Here is an 8,359-nt window from a genome sequence, read left to right on the forward strand (position 1 = left end):
GATTCTGGACTTCAAGCTATATTACAAAGCTGTACTCAGCAAGACAGTGTGGTACTAGCACAAAAACAGACACATAGATCAATAGAGAACCCAGAAACGGGCCAACATATATATGGTCAGCTGATCTTCGACAAAGCAGGAAAGAATATCCAATGGAAAACAGTCTCTTTAACAAATGGTGTGGGGAAAACTAGACAGCACCATGCAGAAGAATAAAACTTGACCACTTTCTTACACCATACACAAAAATAAATTCAAAACAGATGAAAAGACCTAAATGTGAGCCAGGAAACCATCAAAATCCTGGAGGAGAACACAGGCAACAACCTCTTTGACCTCAGCCACAGCAACTTCTTACTTGACAAACCTCTGGAGGCAAGGGAAACAAAAGCAAAAATGAACTACTGGGACCTCATCAAGCTAAAATCTTCTGCATGGTGAAGGAAACAATCAACAAAACTAATGGGCAGCCTATGGAATGGGAGGAGTTATTTGCAAATGGCATATCTGATAAAAGTTAGTATCCAAAATTTCTAAAGAACTTATTAAACTCAACACCCAAAAAACAATCCAGTGAGAAAATGGGCAGAAGACATGAATAGACACTTTTCCAAAGAAGACATCCAATGGCTAACAGACACTTGAAAAGATGCTCGACATTGCTCATCATTAGGGAAATACAAACCAAAACCACAATGAGATACCACCTCACACCTGTCAGAATGGCTAAAACTAACAACATAAGAAACAGCAGGTGTTATTGAGGATGCAGAGAAAGGGAAACTCCCTTGCACTATTGGTGGGAATACAAATACAAACTAGTGCAGCCACTCTGGAGAACAGTATGGTGAACTTTTTTTTTAAGTTTATATATTTATTTTTTGAGAGAGAGAAAGCATGAGTCTGGGGGAGGCAGAGAGAGAGGGAAAGAGAGAGAATCCCAAGCTGGCTCCACATGAGTCTGGGGGAGGCAGAGAGAGAGTGAAAGAGAGAGAATTCCAAGCTGGCTCCACACTGAGAGTGTGGGGCTTGAACCCACAAACCATGAGATCTTGACCTGAGCTGAAGTTGGGCACTTAACTGACTGAGCCACCCAGGCACCCCAGTATGGAGAACTTTTGAGTATTTAACTCAAGTAGGTATTTTCCTAGGTATTTACTCAAAGGATACAAAAATACAGATTTGAAGGGGTACGTGCATCCCAATGTTTATAGCAGCATTATCAACAATAGCCAAATTATGGAAAGACCCCAAATGTCCATCAACTGATGAATGGATAAAGAAGATGTGATATAGATATAGATATATAGATACACACCTACACAATGGAATATTACTTAGCTATCAGAAATAATGAAATCTTGCCATTTGCAATGATGTGGATGGAGCTAGAGAGTACTGTGCTAAGTGAGATAAGTCAGAGAAAGACAAATACCACATATAATTTTACTCATATGTGGAATTTAAGAAACAAAACAGGTAAACATATGGAAGGGGGGAAAAGAGGGAAACAAATGACAAGAAACTTAATAATAAAGAATTAACTGAAGATTGCTGGAGGGCAGTGGGTGAGGGATGGACTAGATGGATGATGGGTATTAGGAGGGCTCATGTTGTGATGAGCACTGGGCGTTGTACGTAAGTGATGAATCACTGAATTTTACTCCTGAAGCCAATACTTCACTGTATGTTAACTAACTACAATTTACATAAAAATTTGGGGAAAGAATTTTTAAAAATTTAATTCCTTAGTCACACTAGCCACATTTTAAGTGCTCAATATCTGCAGTGGCTACTCTGTTGAACATTGCAAATATAGAATTTTTTCATTATCACAGAATGTTATATTTGACAGAGCTAGCCTGAAACCATTCTTTATTTCTTTCTTTTTTTTACATTTTTAATGTTTATTTATTATTGAGACAGAGAGAAACAGAGCATGAGTAGGGGAGGAGCAGAGAGAGCAGGAGACACAGAATCGGAAGCAGGCTCCAGGCTCCAAGCAGTCACCACAGAGCCCAATGCGGGGCTCAAACCCAGGAATTGTGAGATCATGATCTGAGCCGAAGTTGGAGACTTAACCAACTGAGCCACCCAGGTGCCCTAGAACCATTATTTAACTTTAATTCTAATATTTATTATTTCTAGTATTTCATTTCATTTTATTTTTATTTATTTTTTGAGTAGGCTTCATGCCCAGTGTGGAACCCAACATGGGGCTTGAACTCACAACTCTGAGATCATGATCTGAGCTGAGATCAAGAGTCAGATGCTTAACCAACTGAGCCATCCAGGCACCCCTCTAGTATTTCATTTTAATCTATTATCCTTTATATGTTTATCAGCTGTAATTGTTCTATAAAGAGAGCATTCCCTTGTCTATTTACTTACTCAGAGGTGCAGTTCGCACAGTAAAAGTATGGTAAGTGCTTATTTGCCTTTTTGCACCAGTATTCAGGATAATGAAATGATTCCCTGGCATCCTCCAAAGTTGACCAAAGCATCTTGTTTTTATTGTTTCGAATGCCATTGTGGATTCACCGACAACATATTTGATGTCTTTCAGTTCATTGTAGTTACTGTTCTTTTTGATGTTCAAATTTTCCCATATGTTGACGGTTGTCTCCTACAGTAGTGTTCTATAGGTTCTATAGGCACATGCGCATGAGTGGGGAGGGGCAGAGAGAGGGGGAAAGAGAGAATCCCAAGCATGTTCCACGCTGTCAATGCAAAGCCCAACACAGTGCTGGATCATGAGAACCATGAGATCATGACCAGAGCTGAAATCATGAGTCAGACACTTAACCAACTGAGCCACCCAGGCACCCCAGAATCTTGGTTTTTAATGTCATCAATACGAGTCCGTGTACTCATTTTCTTTGTCCTATAATACCTATAATAATTTCTCATTCAGCTGTGCCAGTGTATTTATTGTTAAATATCTTGAATATCACCCCTTAACCTGTGACCTTCAAATTCTGTGACTTAATTGTTGTGACCCTGCATTTCCACATTTGAGGAAGCTGCTATTCTCCTACCACCCATGATTTCATGAACTTATCAGTCAAGAAAGCTGGCCTCTCTTTCTTCGAGAATGGGAACAAATTCCAAGCCATGAGGGAGTTAACACCTGGTGGGTGAACTTGGGCCAGTGCAAGGTAAGAGACAGGAAGGAACCAGCAAATGATCTTTCCCTCTGACCCCACAGTGGGCTATTTCAAAACATGGTGGGTTTGCATAACTTTTTGAGAAGATTCCTCTGTAACTAAGCAACCAAGTATGGTTTCTTGAAGCTACAGGGAGCTCAATAATATAATATCTTGCATTGCCTTTCTTCCTTCCTCCTGACTCTCACTTTTGCTCTAGGATAGCACCTCCCATTAATATCCTACCAAGAACTTTTTGCCGTTTGCTCTGTTCTCTAGGAAATCCAGACAAAGACAATTTTCTGGAATCTTCTCCTTCAGAAAAGTAAAGAGCAGTCTTAGGATTTATGTATTTAATAAGCATTACAAGTGAGTCTTATGTTCAGACAAGTATGGCTGACACTAACTTAAAGCATCCTCAGGCTTCAGATCTCACATCCACAGGAAATGAGCTGCTCACATTGTACAGAATTCAGAAGAGGAATCCATCCCAGGAACCCTTTAGAAGTGGCCATGGAGGACAATGAACAAGGGAGATAAGAACAGAGAGTAGCCTGGAAGTAGTAAGGTGGACTGAGCAAGGCAGGCGTCTGCTGCCAAAGCACAGAGCACTCACTGCTCTTGTCTCACAGGGGAGAAGTGTGTGCTGGGATCTGGTGACTACTTCTTGATGTTTTCTCTTTCTTTCCTGTTCCAAATCTGAGGTTTTGTTAAATGAGGTTCTTCCATCCCTCTTCCAACAATATGTTTGTTTGTGAGTGTTCTTTGTATATTGCTGGACCCTGGAGAGCCACATCCAGACCTAAATTAGAAGAAGGCAGCTAGCTCACAGCTGAAGAAACCACCCCCCTTGCACACACACACCTTCTTGCAACAGCAGGGCATGACTTGAGCTATTTCTGTTTAGGGAGGTGATGGTTTAATTTCTATGTCCCCAGCAGCATATCCTGAGACAAAGACTTGACTGCAAGTAGTTTATTTGGGAGATAAAAAGAAAAGACTGGTAGGGCAGTGGGAAAGGGAGACAGAGAAAGTAAGGTGACCAATATAAGGTGCACTTTCAAGCCAGTTACCATTGTGTACAATTGGAGTAATCCCATGGGAAACTCTGGGAGCCAGTATAGAACATGCATCATTGTACATGTGCACTGTGCATTCCTTGTACTCCACTACAAGGAGTCAGGGAGCTGGGGTGTTCACACATCAACTCCCATCAGTCATTGGTTGAGAGCAAGCAGTTCCCAGGGAGGAAGAAATATTAATTCCTCTGCACTTCTGGCCTGCTGTGTAAGTGACAAAGACAGAGTAGGGAATAATCAGAGAAGGCCATTATGCAAAGAAGTGCACGTGCTGGCAGCTGGAAGCCAGGATGCCCAAAAGCGGTAAGGACAAGGGGATATGGACAAGGCAGTGACAGCATCTGCTGCAAGAATGCAGAGGATTTCTCATTGCTTGTTAGCTGGCTTCATTACCTTAAATGGGGACATTCATTTAAATTGTAAGCACATGGGGCGCCTGAGTGGCTCAGTTGGTTGAGCATCTGACTCTTGATTTTGGCTCAGGTCATGATCCCAGGGCAGTGGGATGGTGGCCGGGTTGGGCTCCAGGCTGAGCATGGATGGAGCCTGCTTAAGATTCTGTCTCCCTCCCTCTGCCCCTCTCCCCCACTTGTGCTCTCTCTCTAAAAAAAAATTTTTTTTTAATTGTAGGCACATGTGTGTGAGTTAAAGAAGTAAAATGCAGACACTATCTGATTCTGCTTTTCAGAATTGCCCTTCTCTCATTGTATATGATTCTGGGGGGACAGACTATCACTCACAAGGTCCATCTCCCCTGTCTCAGGACATACAAATGACCCAAGCGTACCAATCACTGTAGTCATTGTAATAGCTACTGTTGGTGCTCCAGTCAGATCCCCTTTACTGGTCAGGGCACCCATCCTCCAGTTCAGGTGAGTATTGCCACTAGAGGCTCACAGCTACATTTTTCTTCAGAGAATTGCCCTTAGGAGGAGGGGGCCAATTTGGCTGGAATATTATACCCTCCTACCATAGGTATTCCACATCTAAAAGGAGATAGAAAAACAGCTCCTCTGTCTCACAGGTGGGGAAGACAATTCTGCAATGTAAATTATGCATCAGAACTCCCTCAAGAGATCAGCTGGATCCTCACCTTTGCCTAGTTTCTTCCCTGACACTATCCCGCTTCTGTCACTCTCTAATCGGATTTTCCTGAGACCACTCCTCAGTTATTAAGGTGCAAGTCTCAGGCTCTGCTTCTGAGATGCCCAGCTAGCACCCATTCACTGGGACACAATGATGGATTGGCCCAAAGGGAAACACATGGCCCAGCGGAGTTCGAGACTTTGGGGGCATCTCAGAAAAAGCAGATCTGTTTTTCTCTAAGGTTATGAGCCGCCTATAAGAGCATTCTAGTAGCTCCATGTTCACTCCCTAAAATGTACTCCACTCTAGTTCTTGGTTTTGGAGGAAGGAAGAAGGAACTACTTCTTTCTCTTCTTCTCAATTCTTCTACTTTGGGTGAAGGTGACTTCTTTTTGAGTCCATAGGTCGCCATATGACCCACTCTAACCAATCACATTCCATGGCCACAGAAATTGTGTGGGGAGGGCTTGTGACCCAGTCACAGCTATTTAAATACGGGTTAAGACAGGAAAATCTCTTTTCCCCCTGGAAGCAGAGCATCAAGGATGAGGGGGACCTAGGATTACTAGAGAAGAACCTGAGTATAAAACCAACACAGCAGAAGGCAGGACATCGTAGAAGGGTGAAATATGTCCTACTTTGACATTACTGGAGCTCTTGGTTCAAGCTCCACTCAAGGACAGTCTTACCTTAGATTATACTTCTTTGACTTCGTATGCTAATGAGTTCTCTTTTTTTTTGGTTACACCAGTTTGGGTTTTATACCACTTAAAACCAAAGCAATGATGGGGTGCCTGGGTAGCTTAGTGGGTTAACTGTCTGACTTCGGCTCAGGTCATGATCTCATGGTTGGTGGGTTCATGCCCCGCCTTGGGCTCTGTGTTAACAGCTTGCAGCTCAGAGCCTGGAGCCTGGAGCCTGGAGTCTGGAGCCTGGAATCTGGAGCCTGGAGCCTGGAGCCTGCTCCAGATTCTCTGACTTCTCTCTCTGCCCCTCCCCTGCTTGTTCGGTCTCTTAGAAGTAAATAAACATTAAAAAAAATAAAAAACAAAAACAAACCAAAGCAATGATGAAGTGATGACAGATGCAGTAATAGCAAGTTTGCAGCTGCAAGAAAATAAATATATTGCCGCCATGTGAAGAGACCCTGGGTGACAATGAAATCTATGTATAAAAAAGAAAGAACTAAGAGAGAGAGAACAAGCAGTTATTTTGGCAATAGCTAAGCACCGGGATCCTGCAATTCCTGAAGCATATTGCTCTTTTAGGTTCTCAGTTGTTTGAACAAACATTTTCTCCTTTTTTTATTCCTTAAAGGAATAGGAGTTAAGCTTTATCACTTTCAAAGGAGTTTTGACTAACACGTTTTTCTCAATTTTTCTTTGAATCATTTTATTTCTTCTTTAATGATTTGTAGGCATTCTTTATATATTTTAGACATTGACCTTTTGCCCACTATTTACTGTAAATAATTTATTCCAATCCACCACTGTCTTTTGTCTATGATATTTCTCATTATTTAGAAGATTGTAATTTTATGGAATCTAGATCAACAAGCTTAACCTTTATTATTTTTGGTTTATTAGACATGGTTCTTTGGCTGAAAGTGATGGAAACCAAACTCAATTTAGTTAAATTAAAAATACAGTTTATTGGCTAACAAAATTGGGAATTCCAGATGTATTTGGTCCTGAGCCGTAAGTAGAATCATAACTCCAACAGTGTCATGAGGATAATTTCTCTCTCAGTCTATGAGTTCTCTGGGTTTCCTTCCTATTGGAGCTCCCTTTGCCTTGTTGGAAACATGACCCATATTCTTATGTTTGATGGTTCCAAAGGCAGAGAGAAAGATTGTATGATGGATGAGGCATAGGAATCCCAGGAGAGCTTGCTAACCTGTTATGGGCACTCTGAACGGTATGTATTACATATTGATAGCTGGATCAGTCATTCCAAACTATTCAGTGCTCTACACATGTTGTAAGAGTTTTGTCATGGAAGAATGAAAGAAAGGAAAACCTGATAGGTATACAGTAGCTACCATACTCATCTTTGCCTCTTGTGTCTTGTTTGTGATAACCTATTTCTCTCCAAATTATATTTTTATGTATTTATGTGTGTGTGTGTGTGTTTATGCCTTTTAAATTCTCTTATGGTTTTACTTTTTAAAATTTGTATTTTCATTTTAGATCCATATTCCATCTGGAATGTATTTTTATTGATGGCTTGAGGTACAAATCTAATTTAATTTTTTCCCATATGGAACCCTTATTATCTCAAAACCACATGTTAAATAGTGTCCTTTCCCCCACCAGTTAGAAATGACACATTTATGCGGCGCCCGGGTGATTCAGTCAGGTAAGCGTCCAACTTCAGCTCAGGTTGTAGGCATATCTTGCAGTTCGTGGGTTCCAGCCCCGCATCGGGATCTGTGCTTACAGTTCAGAACCTGGAGACTGCCTTGGATTCTGTGTCTCCTCTCTCTGCCCCTCACTCACTCATGCTCTGTCTCTTTCTGTCTCTCAAAAATAAATAAATGTTAAAAAAATTAAGATATGACACCTTCGTTACAAATTAAATTCTACATTTATGTGGGTCTGTTTCTTGACTATGCATTCCTCCATTGATCTGGTCTTCTATCCTGTGACAATCCCATGTTGTATAAATAGCAGTTAACTTCTTGGGGAAGCACTACTTTCTACTTGGTACTAAACTTCTTCTAACAGCATATTTTGGGCTGTTCTCTTTGCTCCTATTCTCCACTAATCTGACTGTGTCACATTTTTAAAATTTATTCAATAATTAAAATTTTTATTTTAAATTGTTAATTTTTACCAAAGCAACAGATGAAAATGTTTTAAAAGTTTAAATAGTATCACAGAGGTCATAATGAAAAGTGTAAATTCCCCTTCCAATCCCACCTAACTTGAGTGCTAAAATTATTTTGCCTGGTATTTATATTCTTCTTTTTTTCTTTTCTTTAAAAAAGATTTTATTATCTTTTTTTTTAATTTTTTTAATGTTTTATTTATTTTCGATACAGAGAGA

This window comes from Suricata suricatta, chromosome 12, assembly GCF_006229205.1.
Source record: "Suricata suricatta isolate VVHF042 chromosome 12, meerkat_22Aug2017_6uvM2_HiC, whole genome shotgun sequence".
Taxonomy (NCBI): domain Eukaryota; kingdom Metazoa; phylum Chordata; class Mammalia; order Carnivora; family Herpestidae; genus Suricata; species Suricata suricatta.